The sequence below is a fragment of the Tiliqua scincoides genome, chromosome 6 (assembly GCF_035046505.1).
Source record: "Tiliqua scincoides isolate rTilSci1 chromosome 6, rTilSci1.hap2, whole genome shotgun sequence".
NCBI classification, from domain to species: Eukaryota; Metazoa; Chordata; class Lepidosauria; order Squamata; family Scincidae; genus Tiliqua; species Tiliqua scincoides.
In genome coordinates, this window is record NC_089826.1 from 58713531 (window position 1) to 58730345 (window position 16815).

Sequence of the window (16815 nt, forward strand, 5' to 3'; positions counted from 1 at the left end):
AGAGAAACCTGATATAGCCAAGAAGCATCTTAAGGGCTTGATCCAAAGCTCACAGCTAATGTGTATTTCAGCTGCATCTGTGGATCACACCAGATTTATTTTGGGGACATCATCCTTCAGGAGGCAAAATTCTAGACTTTCCCTTCCCACACTCAATCTTTAGCAGTACTATTTATAGGTCAACTTTTTAAAAAAAATTACACTTGAGTTTGGCTTTTAAGGTGTTGTGCTCACAGCAATCCCCATCCCCACCCCTCATTGATATATGTACTTCATTCGGGACGTTGTATTGCTTTCTGAGAGTGTCATTATGAGGTTTCTTATTCTGGTAAAAGGCACTAAAAGTGACAGCCCAATTCTATCTAACTCCTTGCATGGCAATGTAGTGGTGCCAGTATGGTGTCCCCTGAATCCTGCAGGGATGTTTAGGCTTCCAAAGGCCACCTTGGGGTAAACCCGTGTTGGGCCACCAGATCTACTTGGACCTGTCTCAGCAATATAGCGGGTGCAGATCTGCATGGACCCCGGACAATAGATCAAGGCCAGGAAGGGGATTAGGATCCAATGGATGCTGCCTGAAGCTGCCCCTTCCTGGTCCCATTCTGCCCTCCTGCCTGCCCCTCCCCTTCCCTGTTCCACCTATCCCCTGCTTCCCTCCCACCTCCTGCGCACATTTACTAGGGTTGATGGACATCTCTCATCTGCTGCTGGAATGTTTGTTTCAGCCTTGTTACGGGCCCATAGGATTGGGCTGTGAATCAACTATTTTTGCATCTGAACTTCAAGTAAAAACCATTGATCAGTTGAAGTAAATAGTGTAGTTTAATTAGAAAAACTATAGTCCCATGTAAAGTTAAGCTACTTAAATTCTGTTGCTATCAACTAGCTGGAGGGTGGAACTAGATGGTGTATTTGCAAAGGTATGATCCAAAATCTGTTGCAAAATTTTGTAAAGAGTAGCCTTGGAGAAGAAAGAAAATCCAGGTAGTGACTGTACTATAGGAAAGAGGGGGTTAAGTCCTTCTCATGCACCATTTTCCCAATGAAAATACAGGATGTTCCTTGGCCAGGGTTGGGGTGTGTGTGTCCTGTTCCCAGATCCCCTGCAGATGCCGAAAACCAAGGATAATTAAATCTGCAGTCTGACCTGTTTTCTGAAGCATGGGAGGCTGCGTGCAACCTCCCTGTGCCTCAGAATGCCTGCTAGAGCTTTCTGGCAGACACTTCTGATTTTCATGAATCAGGATTGTTTTAATCTGTACACAAGTGTATTAAAGTTATTCAAAATAGCATTTCTATCTCGTATACACATGCAGCCTTTGCTTTTCAGTTTCCCCATAAAGATGCCCTTTCTAGTAGAAAGCAGCAGGGGCACCTCTGGAGGAAATAGAGGCCTGGAAACTCTGCCTGTCCCATTTGTAGGACTGCAGCCAAAATGTTTAGTAGTTTCTATGTGTTAATGAATTACAGCCTGTAGTAGTTATTCTGGATGACCCACAATCTTTAAATTATCTTTTTGTTTTGTTTTGCTTTTTGACTTTATTGCTATTATAGCTTTTCCCTTATAGGTTCAAAATGTGCCTAGGAATATTTTCTAGAACCAAATATATTTGGTAGTATTGTTGCAACTTTTCTTCTTTTTTCTCCATTCTTCTCCATTCTTGTTTTTCTGCAGTAAACAGCAATAGCTCTCTTTCCTTGGTACTGTTTAATTTTCTTTGTTGTGCTACAGTATTTCAATATTTTTCTCCTTCACCACCATCCATATGTACAATTCTTCCCACATACTCCTTTCAAGCCTCAGAAATAACTCTCTTTCAATCAGATTAGTCATTTCACTATCGTTACTCAAGCAGTCCTCTCTCTCTCTCTCTCTCTCTCTCTCTCTCTCTCTCTCAAGCAAAGGATTCTGTACTCCTTAGACAAATCTCCCTTGTTAAAATCGAAGTCAGATTCCATTTCCTCTCTCCACAAAAATACTCCACAATAACCTAGCAATCAAATCCTCTTCAATAAATCCCTTTCAATCCACCCCAACCTATTATCAAATAATCCCCCTCCCCCGATGTCAAGTCAAATGATCAGTTCTTAATGTCTTCCTGGATTTTGCTCTTTTCGGTCTACCCACCCCAGAGATCTCTAACCTTTTATTTGGTAGACTATAGCTTCTCAAATGGGAGTTTCTAAGTGAGTTAGTTGATGATCAGTCTCTTTTAAGAATTCAGAATGCTTTACAAACCGGCAGCCAATCCTAAATCTCCCTGCACGCATGGCTCCAGCAGCGTCAAAATGGTGACCGCTGAATCCTGTGGGTGCCAGGGTACTGCCAAATGTCTCCTCAGGGGAAGGGAGTGTTTGCTCCCTTACCCCAGATAGGCAGGAGCCAGCAGCAATGGGTCTCCTGTGCTTGCAGCTGAGCAGGTGCAGAGCCAAGGAGACCCATTTTGGGTCCCCTGGCTTGGGGGGGGGGAGAGTTGGGATTCGGCAACAGAGGCTGCTGCCATCTCCATTCCCCTTCCAGGCCAGATCTTCCCCACTTCATCTAGTTCAGCAAGTAATGAACTGTACAGGCAGCAAGCAGGTACTTCCTGAATTAATTTGGATTTACTAGATTTTTGGGGTTTAAATTCTGAAATTATTGCACATGGAACACTTTCATTTAAAGATATTTTATTCACTCCCATAACATTTTCAGAAATATTTTTCTTACTGCACCAATATTTAGTTCCTCTGTAAGCAGGCACAAAGAATGTCCTTTGCAGCTACAGAATAATTTAGGAACCAAATGTATAGGTCTTCCTATGGGCTTTACATTCCTTGAATTTAGTTGTTCCAGGCGTTTCACCCTTAATTATGAAAGAAAATGCTGCCTAAAATCTGAAACTACTAAGCACAATGATGTATAAACTTATACATTTAGTAGACCTTTCAGAGTGGATAGTGATAGAGTGGATAGAGAGATGCTCTTTACACTCTCACATAACACCAGAACCAGGGGACATTCGCTAAAATTGAGTGTTGGAAGAGTTAGACCAGACAAAAGAAAATATTTCTTTACTCAGCATGTGGTTGGTCTGTGGAACTCCTTGCCACAGGATGTGGTGATGGCGTCTGGCCTGGACGCCTTTAAAAGGGATTGGACCAGTTTCTGGAGGAAAATCTATTACGGGTTACAAGCCATGATGTGTATGTGCAACCTCCTGATTTTAGAAATGGGCTATGTCAGAATACCAGATGCAAGGGAGGGCACCAGAATGAGGTTATCTGGTGTGCTCCCTGGAGCATTTAGTGGGCTGCTGTGAGATACAGGAAGCTGCACTAGATGAGCCTATGGTCTTACCCAGTGGGGCTGCAACTGTTACCCTGCACATGCCCAATCTCGTCTGATCTTGGAAGCTAAGCAGGGTCAGGCCTGGTTAGTACTTGGATGGGAGACTGCTTGGGAATACCGGGTGCTGTAGGCTTATACCATAGTCTTTCGAGACTGAAGGTTGCCAACCAACCTGTTCTTATTTTCTTATGTTCTAGACCTGAAACAAATTTCCTCAGCCAAACTATGCTAAGCCTGGGCAGTTCAATATAGATTCTACTCTTAGAAAAACCCACTTCCACTTGTAGAAAAAGAGAGGATATTTATAACCTAAGGCTTCCCTGGCCCAGAAAGTATCAGTTAATCAGCTCACTGATCGCCATCCTCATGTCTCCAATAAGTTCATCAACCACCTGTACTTGAAGATCCATTAAAACCAGACTGTCTGCTGGGGCAGACGGATAAGTCAGCTGTAGCTGAGCATGCCCTCAGCACAGGACATCAGATTAACTTTGCCTGGACACAGGTGCTGGTCAAAGAGCAGAACTACCAGACATGGATTCTCTGAGAGGCTATAGAGATTCAGAAACATCATGTGAATATGACTCTCAGCCTCAGTCAAGCTTGGAACCCTGTGCTAAAAATACTAGAATTCTTAGGTTCAGTGAAGAGCAGGGAGGAGCAGTAGATGCCTTTAAGAGGAATGGAGCTGGGCAGCAAGGAGATGGTACAGGTGGTTGATGAACTACATTTGGTCACAGAATAATGTTTATTCTTGCCATTGTTAAAGTATCTAACAGTCCAATCAACAATTAGATCAAAATGTCACTAACACACAGCCCAGTCCTATTCTTTATTCCCCACCATTTCAGCAATACCAAACTGGCAAGCACTGTATCCTATGTGGGGTGGTCCAAGAGGCTTCAGCAGGGAAAGGAGATTTTTAAATCTCCTTTCCCCCTCCATAAGCTTCCCAACCCTTAATGGATCTCCTTGGACCTGCATCAGTTATTTTGACAGCGCACGTCCAAAGAGAGAAAATGGGTGGGGAGGCCGCTGCCAAATGGGATAGGATCCAGCACAGGCCTTCTGCGACAGATCCTCCCCCTCCTGTGGGCTGCATGCCCTGTTCCTTCCCGCCTCCATTCTGCTCTCTTGCTACCCATCCGTCTTCTCATATCATCATACCTGCTCTGAGGAGCAGGGACTCCTTTGATGGTGTGGGCAGGAGGGCACACCAGCAGCATGCTGCCTTCATGCACTGTCAGAGTACCTTTTACAACAGGTGCTGACTGCTTTACAGCAATCAGTGCTGTTGTAGGAGCCTCGCAACCATCAGGCAGTGAAGGAAAGATTGGGTCCTTAATCTACATGTTCAGCAAAAGGACTTAGAATCCTTTTAGACTTCTGGTTGTGGCTGGGGCATTTCAGTGCTCTTCTGTGTTAAAACACACACACACACACACACACACACACACACACACCTCTTCTGGCACATAGAAAATCTGCACATCAAGCAGAAAGCTGAATTAGAATTTTTCTTGTCACATATATGTTTTCAAAATCAGGGAATTTTTGATGGACAGGAACGTTAGATTAAGCAGTTCTATATATGAGCTGAAATGCTGCTTTTCTTTGAAGTTTTATATGGTATTTCAGAACACGTGTCAGCTAATTTTCTCCCAGAAAAGATTCATAGCACTATTGAGCATTAGTTAACTTATTTTAGATCATGAACCTTCCTTGCTGTATCTAATGATCCAGTCCAACACTAACTACATATGAATGATAATTGCTCAGCTTCATTAGGGCAAGTACATACAATATTTAGTTTTATTTTATGTATTATTCTTATTTTTATATTTTGTCCTTTTTCCAAGATACAGATGGTAGTGTGCTGTACGTGGTTCTCCCTTATTGTCACAATTCTATTTTAGGCTGAGAAAGAATGACCTGTCTAGGAAGCTTTGTGGCTTAGCAGTGATTTGAACCCAATCATCCTAGCAATTTCACAGCCCTGGCTCACAAAATTCACTCTATTACTTGTACTTTTTGCAGCAATGTACAACAAGGGAAAGTGTATGCTACTAATATGAAATTTGCTGTAGGAAAACAGATTGTGCACAATTTTGTATTTGATTAATTCTAAAATGTAAGGGTAGCTGATAACTTTAGAAAAGTGTTCATAGGTATTAGCTTCAAACGTGCTTTTTTGACAGGGCTTTCTTAAAATTCAAAATACCAGCTTCAGAATCACACTTTGTATTTTTGTACAAAACAGAATTCTGATATTAAGATTCCAGATATGATGACCTGAAATATCCATGTATTAAGAGTCATCAGTTTGACTAATGGTAGACCGTAGCTACAGATCATCTTAAGCACCTCTTCAGAGCGTCATTTTTCCAGTTCAGTTGATTTCTGACATATCTCACTTTATCAGTCACTGAAGTGGAAATTCCATCACTCTTCTATGTGTTTTGAATTCTTTTGAGTGTTTATTTGTAATAGGTTTTATGGATGATTAGTTATGTGTATTGTGTCATTTTTGTGGAATGACCAGTTCTTAATTTTTTTTTTCATAAACTCATATTTGTATTTAGGTTTTTTTTTCATTTTAGAGAAGTAATGTGTTTATTCTGTTGATTATTTTGCCTTGTCTTTCTTACATGTGAAAATAGCCACTGAATTCTACCGCTGGAAGAATTTGTTGTTGCTATTAATAATAATAAACCTGTGCAACATCAACAAATGCACAAGGAAATACCCTTCTATACTTCTGGGGGTTATCCTGACCACTGATTTTGTAAACAGCCACTTAAAGATATATTTATAGATACTGTATAGATCTCTTATAGAGCTCTTCCTAGAGAGACTAGGGATGGTAACTTTTATTGAAGAGAAATGAAAATATATTCTAAAAATTACATTTTAAAATGCATTTTAAAATGCATTTTAATAGGAATTTCTGCTCAATCCTACACATGTCAGAAGTAAGGACCGAATCCAATATAACTTTCCAGTGCTGATACAGCCATGCCAACGGGTTGCACACTGCATTTTATGGTGGGGAAACATGTTTGTTTTCTTATCTTGGGGCTGCGTTGCGCCTGCATTGATACTGGAAAGTTGGATAGGATTGTGCCCTAAGTCCCATTATGTGCAATGGGCTTACTTCCAGGAAAATATTATGGGATTGCAATGTTAGAAATATATCTATAACTTATTTTGTCATATCTGTTTTGTAGGGTGAAATGCTACTTTTCATTTACACTAAATGTACGTTAAAATGCAGTTCTTTTTTGTTTCAGAAAATGCTTTTATAATTATAAATGGATGTTGATCAGTGATATGATAGCTTATTACACAACTGAACAGAAGCAAAGGTGTGAAATGGCCAATGGCAAGTCATTTCTTGCAATAATCAAATCTTCCATAATGTGTTCCATAGTTTCATGATTTCTTATTTCTTTGTAAGTATAACTTTGTGAAATGTATTCACTTTTTAGTAGGCGTTTTGATTTGAAAAGGATGTCTAGTATAACATCACTTGTCCACTATTTCTGTTTAGAAATATACTTAGTTTCAAATATTTCACTATAAAGGGTTGTAAATTAACCATAGCAGAGAAAGATGTTCCCTTTCTCCCCTCATCAGCCCCTGTGACCCCTGAATAACTGAATTACTAATCTTCAGAGTTAGGAAACTGTCTGGAGAAGAATGAATTGCAGACTTGAGAATTTCTGAGGAAGAACTTGAGAATTTGTGAGGAATTCCTCACAAATGGGAGAACGTGAGCAAGAGCAAAATATACTTAGGATACAACTAGGTTCCCATTCTTCCTAAAGCTTCCTGCACCAATGCAGCCACACCAATGGACCATTCACTGCATCCAGTAGGGTGGAGGAGAAGTCTGGATGTTTCCTTAAGGTAAAGGAACTTTCATTCTCTTACCTTTGGGTAAGCTTCTGCTACTCAATTACAGCCCAATCCTTTGCCTGTCTACTCAGAAGTAAGTCTCATTAGAGTCAATGGGGCTGACTTCCAGGAAAGTGTGGATAGGATTGGGCTGTTAGTCTTCTTGGATCTGGGTCAGCTTGCTGGCACAGAACTGAGAAGAGTAAGGGAGAAAGAGAGGAGAAAGGAGGGAGCTCAGAATACCGGCACATGTGAATGACACTGGTAACACCTCTATCCCTGCACAGAAGCTCCCCTGTTCCTCCCATCCGCTGCCTTTGCCATCAACTTCTCTATGCTGTAGGCTAGGAGCCCTCTCTGCTATTCCACCAATGACAGCACTAGTCATTTGTGCTAGCAGCCTTGCCCTCTGTGCTGACAGGCTAGCACTTCTGATGGTGGAAAACATGTTCTGCCAGCAGGCTGGCTCACCCATTAAGATCAGGCCACCCTTCTCTTTTAGGTGCTGCTTTTTCTCTACTTGTGAACTTGTGTTTGGATGCTTTTGTTGCCTTCCCAAATTAACCCATTAAAATAAAAATAAAATTCTATACAGTATATGTCATTCTCTTAAAACTCCAGCTAGGAAGAATATATGAAGCATGATGAGGGCATTATGAGTTAACCATTCGCTGAAACTAGCATCATGTTGCCAAGCTGTAATAATCCTTCAGGGAAATTGGGGGGGGGGGGGAGGCTTGAAACCAATGTTCTGGAGTGCTGCAATTTTCCATAGCAGTTTAAAAGGCCTGCAGGCATGCTAAAACCTTAGCTGGATGTTACAGTTAACGCTCTATAACATGACCCTAAAGCCTAATTTACATCACAACAATTAAAATATATTCTACAATATATGTTTACAGCCCTATGGAACAAATATCGTATTTGTTTCTTTTTCCTTTGTAACCTAACAAATTAAATCCATTATTTTTATCTCCCTCTCTTTCCTCATGTACACTGTAATGCCAGATATATTCTATATCAGTAAGTAGAGCTGTAGAAAAACAACAATTGACTGTGGATTTGCAAATATATCTCAAACTTTTTAACTCAACTCATTAATTTACATTGTAATTGTATACAAGAAAGTAAGCCCTATTGATTTAAGTGTAACTTTCTCCCAAGTAAGTGTGTATGGGATTGCAGCTTTAGATCCAGTAGTTATTGGAGTTGTCTCACAATTTATAACACGGATCCAGGATTTTCAGAGAGTAAAGCAGTAATCTACACAAGCGACACTAAGAACCCAATCCTATGTGTCTACGGTTCTCAAAGGCAGGCTTTCTCTAAACACCTGAGAAGTTTTTTTGCAATAAACCAAGAAGTTCTGTTTTTTCAAGAACAAACTACATTCCAGATGAATCTTTTCAGTCTAGTAATCATTGTGACTGCATTGCCTCCCATGCAGCCAACTTCTTGTTTCTTACCCAAGCACTCAGCTCAGTTGTCAGCTTCTCGAGGTCTCTCCATTCTAGTCAACAGAACTTACTTCTAGCTGAGTATGGATAGGATTGTAACCTCAAACTAAATTGATATTTTAAGCATCTTACAAAATGTCACATGGCTATCAGGAGTTGGCTCGGCGCTCACAGGGGCCTGCGCTGGCCTGGGAGGACCAGATCTGGACCCTGCACCAGCCTGACGAGGAACGTTTGCACTAGGCAGTGCAGGGGGAGGTAGAGGGTCATGGGAAGGTGTACTGGGGGAGGCAAGGGGGTGTTCTTGGGTGGGAACAGTGAAATGGGAGGTGGACCAGGCCCAGCAGGTCACATCCTAACCCCATCCCTGGCCTGAGCACCCTTACATGGGTTGCTCGGACTTGTGCCAGCTAAATAGCTGATGTATGACTTGAGTAGCCCCATAGGGCAGGCTGGAACTTGACATTGGATAAGAGGAAAAGAAACCCCTTCAGCCTGCACCTCCAGCCTGCATCTGGTTACAGCGCAGGGCAATGTGGCCTGCTTGTTCCAGCACAGGTTAGGGTTGGGCTGTGTGTGGTATCTCACACAGCAGACATAAACAGAATTTCTTTTTTTAAAAAAAAACAAAACAGCCTATCTCAGTGTTTCTCAAATGGGTTGGGACCCACTATGTGGGTAATGAGACAATTTCAGGTGGGTCCCTGTTCATTTCAATATATTAGACTTGATGCTACCATGGTATGTGACTGCATTTAGGGAAATGTTACAGAGCTGGACTTTGAATAGGTTGCTATGTATATGCTTTTAACAATGATAGTCAATGGGACTTACTCCTGGGTAAGTGTGGGTAGGATTGCAGTCTAGGATTGTCAAAAATTTCCTGCTTGATGATGTCACTTCTGGTCATGACATCACTTCCAGTGGGTCCTGACAGATTCTAAAAAGTGGGTTCCAGTGCTAAATATGTGAGAACCATTGGCCTATCTCATTCAAACCCCACACAGCTTCTATGCCTATGAAATAGTCCCCTCAGGATATGAAAATCTGAATATAATTATGATGTACCCTTGCTTCAGTCACCATGAACTGGACAAGTTTGATCCATATATGAAGTGTTTTATCTGTAAACATAATCTTCTGAAAGAAAGCGGTTACAACAGCATCATTTATCTTTGCTCCTTTAATGTCATTTTAGGTTATTGGGTATTTAGACAATAAATCCATGCATCTTCTACTATAATTTGATTCTTTGGGGAGAATGTATTTAGTAATCTACACCCTCCTGAATAAAAAAGTATATTACGTGTAGACAGAAGGAAATGTTATGCAATATTCAATGTCGTTTCAGTTCCATTAAATTTAAACTATTCATCTAATTCAGGGGTGTCAAACTCATTTCATGCAGAGGACTGAATAGCATTCATGATGCCTGCTGAAGGCCGGAGGTGCTGTCATTACACAGGAAGTGATGTCATTAAACAGGTCAAAACCAGAACTAAACACTCTGTTCTCATGTAGGAACTCATTGGCTGCTAATGACAGGAGAGAAAATACAGAAATCTTGATCATATTTCAAGATATGGGAGAGCCCAGTTATCATGCTGGCCACTCTTTCACTAGTGTCACCTTAGTATTGCTCAGGAGCTGAGAATCCAAGGACCAGATAAAAAGCTTCTGGGGGCCACATCTGGCCCCAGGCCTTTTGTTTGACACCCATGATCTAATTGGTCAAATAAAATTGTTAATATGTAGCATTACAGTTATTCTGTTCCCTTGAGGTTGTGTATTTCATAGCAGTGACTTTAAAGAATGGCAGGGAAAAATAGCCAAAACATTCAGGTAGGTCCCTCTTGGATGTAGTTTTCATTGCAAGAGATAAGAAAGAAAATGAAAACATGCTGAAGTTTGACCAAGGGATCATCTATTTTTGAAGTTAGCAAATTTGTTGACACTTAAAATTACCTTTAAAGTTGTTTTCTTTAGTTCTGAAAAATGATCAGAGATTTAGAAAGTTATAACCTGTATTCTAAAAGTTGCATTTTATTTGTCATTGGCTTGCTCTGATGAGAAAGTACTTTGATTTCTTGGCTGAAGAAAAAAGGCCTTCGTTTTGAAGAAGTTCATAGTATGACAAGGTGAAAATGTCATGCAATAATGAGATAGCATTGTGGTAGAGAAAGTATAGTTTTAAAGCCAACTATTTCAAGATACTCAACACTAAAAAGCCAGAAGCACACCTTATTTTTCTTGACCTGCTTTGCTGACTGGCAATGTCTAAGCTTCAACATTAAATACCCTTCTAAATTTAGTAGAATACATGCTCTGTAGTTCAAGCGCTTTTCTGCAGTTGTCTAAATGAGTGTTACAGAACACATAGAATACAGCCAAATTCTTTTATTGTGCCCTTGATTAGATAAGCTGGATTCATGTCTTTGCGCGTATTGGATGTGCTCCCCCTTCTACAACTGCTGTCCTTTAACCCATTTCTGCCCAGCCCACAGGCGTACACATTTGATCCCTGTTGCATATATGCAGCATTGGGCAGCAGTGGCTTAAATAAAAAAAATGCTTGTGTCCCCCCCCCCCCGGTGATTCAGGCCTCATTTATACAAGCATAGGCTTATTCTTTTTCCTTCTCTCTAAATGCAATCCCAGTTTCATATTCTGGTTTATTCCTAAACTGATTATTCCTAAACCATTCTCAACAGTGATTAAGGGTGCAATTCTGCCCTTCACTTGGGCCAACGCAAGTAATGTTTGTGCCTCCTCGGGAATAAGCCATGCTGGAGCACGAAGGCTGAATCCAGCGAGCAGCTTCTGCGGCTGGGTCGACGCAAGGCTCTGGGGTGGATGGGGAGGAGGCAGGAGGGAGGCATTCCTGGGTGGGGGGGTTCCACCCTCATTCCTTGATGGGGAGGGTGGGTTCCACCCCCGGGATTGGGCAGGTGGGGAGCAGGAGGAGGGGCTGGAATCGAGTGCTTATGTCAGATCCCAACCCCCCGTTCCTGGGGAGTTCGGAGCGGCTTCAAGCTACTCGTGCCACCTCAGGAGGTGGTGCAAGTCCAAGGAGAAAAGTTTCCTCTTGCCTCTGGCCAAGCCGCTTTGGACCCCTATCCTGTGCTGCATACAGCGCAAACCTCTTGGCTTGCCTGTTCTAGCACAGGATAGGATTGCTCCCTAAGACTGATGTCCTGGCAGGTCACAGCTTATTCTGCACTAAAGTTGGAAGGAGAAATCTTTCTCCACCTGTGTGCTAATGGGAGGGACAGCACCTGTGTCCCAGACTTGGGAAGCTCATGCAGATTAAAATTAAACCATGGATTTATTTGATTTATGAACTGCTGCATCCATCCTTTTATATCACCCACTGAACAACCCAACGTGAAAAAAGCTTTTTGGAGACTGATGCTTTGATGTTGAAGCAATGTTGGGTGAAATCTAGGAGTAAGATTGGCAAGCCTATGTGCTCAAAGTAGAGGCAGCAACTACAAGCCATTGGAGAAAACACTGGAACAGTTTAGAATGTTGACAGAAAAACCATTACATTGGCAAGTTTTTCATATTCTGACTGAAGCACAATTCAAGACATTCTGTTATAATTATTGGACTTAATAAGGGATGGTGTTAAATTTTGATAACAGAGTTTCCATGTCTATCACGTATCTGGTTTAAGCAGAGAAGCAGGAAGGCAAGGCATCTCTTTGCTCCATCTTTCCTTATATGTGGCACAGAAGGAATGGGGCAGAGACTGGGGTAGGGAGGGGAGTTGTCAAGGCCAGGAAGGGGGTAATAGTGCCACTGACATTCTGTCGCCCTTTCTGGCCTCAGTCCACCTACCCGGGTCTACTTGAACTTGCACCAGCATGTGACTGGCACAGGTCCAAATAGAGCCATCAGGGCAGCAGATACTTGTCCTGGTGCAAGGAAACAAATGTCTGTCCTCCATGGGATGCTGTGTGTGCCCTGTTGGCATGGGTGCATCGGCACTGGGGTAGTTAAATGGGTTTGGGATGTTTGTTTTGTACAGTTACCAACTTCACAATTTAACACTTTTCAGCATTTGTCAGTAAATGGGGTTAAATTTAGTAATTTACAAAGGCAAATGGTTAGCTTCAATTTACGCAAATGTTTCTCGAATGCTTTCTGAAATACTGAGAATTGCCACAAAATGTCAATCTATACTGAATTTTCTACATCTATCATAACACATGCATGCAGCTATGCACATTTTTCTCAGTCACACAAAAGCAGTTTTCTCCAGTAGGCACTGAAAGTAGAAAGGAACCCCTCTTTTTCATATATCAGGCGAGCAAAAGCAGCATGGGAATTTTGTGGGCTTCTACACTCAGCCTTAGCAGTAGCTTATTCCTTGGTATGAGTTGCCTGAGGAAGCACTCACTAAGGGGTCTTTGTAATTTGGTTTTGCCATAGCAACAGAGTTAACTCAGCATCTCCAGAGCTTGCTGCCATCTTCTGGGTTTACTTGTGCATAAAGTAAATTCCTTTTATCTAGGACCTTTCAGTGCCTCTTGGTTGTCAGCTATGGAAATGGATATAGGGTTTAATTGAACTTGAGGTTCTCTAGCCCTGATGTACAATATAAGTAAGAGTACAGCAGTGCAGCACAAGCATTACTGATGAAATTATTATACTATGGCAGAGTAACAGCCCCTGTAAAGTATTTTGTATCTGGAACTCAGTGTTTTTGGAAAACATTATTAAAGGTACGCAACTGAGGTTTTTCCCCCCCAAGAAAATTTCCTTTAGTGCATGAAAATCTGCATGTGTTATACAGAAAATGAGCAGTGGCATGTATTGCATCTTCATTGTTTATAATAACTATATAATTACCAAGAAATTATTCCAATGACACAGCCCTATTAAACAGCTTGTAGTTTCTAACCTTCTCGTTTTTAGCCTGAAGAGGTAATAGATAACCCAGAAAACCGCCTTTTGAAGTGTATTGAATTCATTGACTTCTGTGAAAAGATCAGTTGTTGCTAACACTACAGCATAGATTAAATCATTGAGGATTTTTAACTGTGCATAGTATTTAAAAAAAAAAAAAAACCTGAAAAGGGATTGCATAAAATATTTTTTGCAAAAAAAAAAAAGTCTTTAGAACCTTGAAGATAAAAACAAAATTGATCTGTTCACATCCTTGGTATATATGCATGACACAACCTGCATATACAGTATATGCCTTGGCACTCCTCAAACACAAAACACATGAGACAGAGTTATGGATTATAATTGGGCCACAATTATACGGATTATAATTGGGCCACATGCCAATCAACAAAATACTGTCAAATCCTGCAGCGGGTCCTCTCCCCAAGTGCTTATCCTGCATTTAGTGTGGACGCTACTGCAGTTAAATATCCAGCAGAGCCACAGGGTTTGAACCCAGTGCCCCCCTGAAACCCCTGAAAGGAGGAATATTCTGATTTGGCAATCAAATGCCCACTGTCGCAGCATTCACCTTGACATATATAACAGTCTGGAACCACAACTGCATCTGCTCCCTCTGCCGGTTCAGGCCTGGCTCCTTGGCTGCCCTCATACAAAAATATTCATTACAGACCAACTAGGCCATATCAAATGATCCCCTAAATGTTCAGTTGATATAATATCTAAGTATTTTATCAAACTGGAAACTGATTCCAAAGTAAATAAGATTACCTGAGAACCAGTTAGGTCATTTGTGATCAATCTTCCACTTCTGATTTGTTCTCACATACTCCTCAATTCTGGGCATTATTTCAGCTCCATGTGAAACAGAATGAGCAAACCAACAGATTCCCTCCCCCAAATTTTTATGTTACAGCTGGCACCAAATGCTTACAATGTCAGTAGCAATGGCAGTAGAGTACAGCAGGGCAGCACAAACCTAACTGGTGCAAAATAGCTGGCGAAGATGTGAGAAGTCCCATTGCGGGAAAAGGGGAACACCTCATCATGCTTACACTGCACTCTAAAATCTTTTCAAATAAGCCACAGGTGATGCCTTGGTATCTGCAGGGGATCCGTTCTCAGACCTCCCACAGATACCAAAATATGCAGTAATGAAATCCATGGATTTGGCACCTTTAACCCTCCAAACACGACTGGAGCCAGTTGCATCCAGAGGGCATTCTGTGAAGGCCTGGGAGAGGCCTTAGAACTTCACTTCCTATTTTTGCTGGAAACCAGAAGTGACGTTCAAAGGCCTCCCCAAGGCCTTAGAAGTCCTTCTGAGGGGTAGGAAGGCTGCGCACAACGTTCGCAGCCCTCAGAATGCCCTCCAGACATAACCAGAACTGGACTCTGGCCTACAGGTTGTCCCTGATCAGGGCTCAATGTTGGTCAATGGACCCACGTTGAGCCAAATCCACGGATGAAAAATCTGTGGATGATCAGACGTGACCTGTATGGTGATTAAAATTTAAAATTCAGAATATGATTGTAAATTAAGTATATGCTGTGAATCGGTTTAGAGGAGATAATTAATTAATTTGTTTGAAACACTTTTTTTTAAGACAAGAAGTGAAGAGTTCAAAAAAATTCTGATTTTATTTTGTTGGACAAGAAAATATGCTGCTTTATATAATGTTCAGTGCTTAATTTTGTATTTCACTGTAATATTATTGTACAGTTGAAATGAAAGTGTCCATTGCTCAGCCTTGTATTATAATTAAGTGGCATAGTTCAAATACCTTAAGCAGGAAGGAGCACTGAGGAGAGAGCTGTCATTGTGCTTCCCCAAAACAAAAGAGAAATCTATCCAATGCTATACAAGAAATAGAAGCATTTCTGTTCATGAACCACTAGCAAGCATTTAAGTCCTCAGATTTGCGTTTTGTTTATGCATTTTACAAAATAATATAATATAATAATATACAGTATTTATATACCGCCTTTCTTGGTCTTTTATTCAAGACTTTATTCAAGGCGGTTTACACAGGCAGGCTTATTAAATCCACGCAGGGATTTTTACAAATTGAAAGAAGGTTCTCTCTTTCAAGAACCACCACATTCAAGGTGTTACACTCCGATCTGGTTTAACATTCTGGCCTCCATCCTCCCACGCTCCGAGCAGATGGAACAGCTCAGCTGCAGCTTGCCAGCTGCTTCAAGGTCGCATGGTGCCGGTGGCCTCGAACTGGCGACCTTGTGGATGTTAATCTTCAGGCAAATGGAGGCTCTACCCTCTAGACCAGACCTCCTGCCCATATTGCCCAAAATAGCAATAAAGCCTCTTCTGTATAATTCTGTGAGTGTGTGTGTGTGTGTGTGTGTGTGTGTGTGCATGGTTCAATATTTTCTTTGCTTTCTAACCATTAAAAAACACTAAAATTGGAATTGTTTTCTCGAAACACTTATTTTCCATAACCATGCATTAATTTCACAATCTTTACTTTAATTATTTTTTTAATCAATGTGTTTAACAAAGCAGAAGGTAAGACAAAAATCACAAAAGTTGGTTTTTAGGGGCTTTTATTATATTTGTTCTAAAATTTTAGTCAGCTCTTAAGTGTCCTGAGCATGTGGTACATGGGAGGTCTGATCAGGACAACATATTTAATGTCTAGTTTAGTTGCTCCCAAATTTTTTAGTGCTGTGACACCATCTTGTCCTCTGTGGTGGGTCGCAATGTGATATTCTTCCTTTCGCCGCAAGGCTTTCTTGGGAGGCCCCAGAGACCTCTTCCAGCTTGTACCAGTGACCGACTCTGTTGGCTTCTGCAAGCCTCAGAATGGCCCGCAGAAGTTGAGTCTGCAAACCAGAAGTTGCATGATCACTGACGCAAATGGGACATATTAGCAGTGAATGGTAGATTGCACCCTTTGTAGTGTGTACTGTAGTTTCTGTGCTGGCAGAGTTTTCTCATGTAATCTATAGTCATATAACTGCATAATTATCCTATTTTGGTCTCTCTGGAGTAAAGTTCAATTGAATCTACAAGTCAGCTTTATACTGTCTGAGCAGAATTTTACTCGTAGTAATTGCTGATGAATCTACAGTATTATAGAAATATATAAATACATGACATATAATCTGTTTAATCCTCTTACAGGTGGACATAAACTGAATGTTGATCAGAATTTCAAGTTATCTGACCTGATGAACATACAGAAGGAATGAAGT

The 16815-nt window shown here is 41.2% G+C and overlaps 1 pseudogene; it reads left to right on the forward strand.

Annotated features, from left to right (window-relative positions):
- Positions 1–3347: 3347 nt before the first annotated feature.
- Positions 3348–3464, forward strand: LOC136656356 (5S ribosomal RNA; annotated as a pseudogene).
- Positions 3465–16815: the final 13351 nt, after the last annotated feature.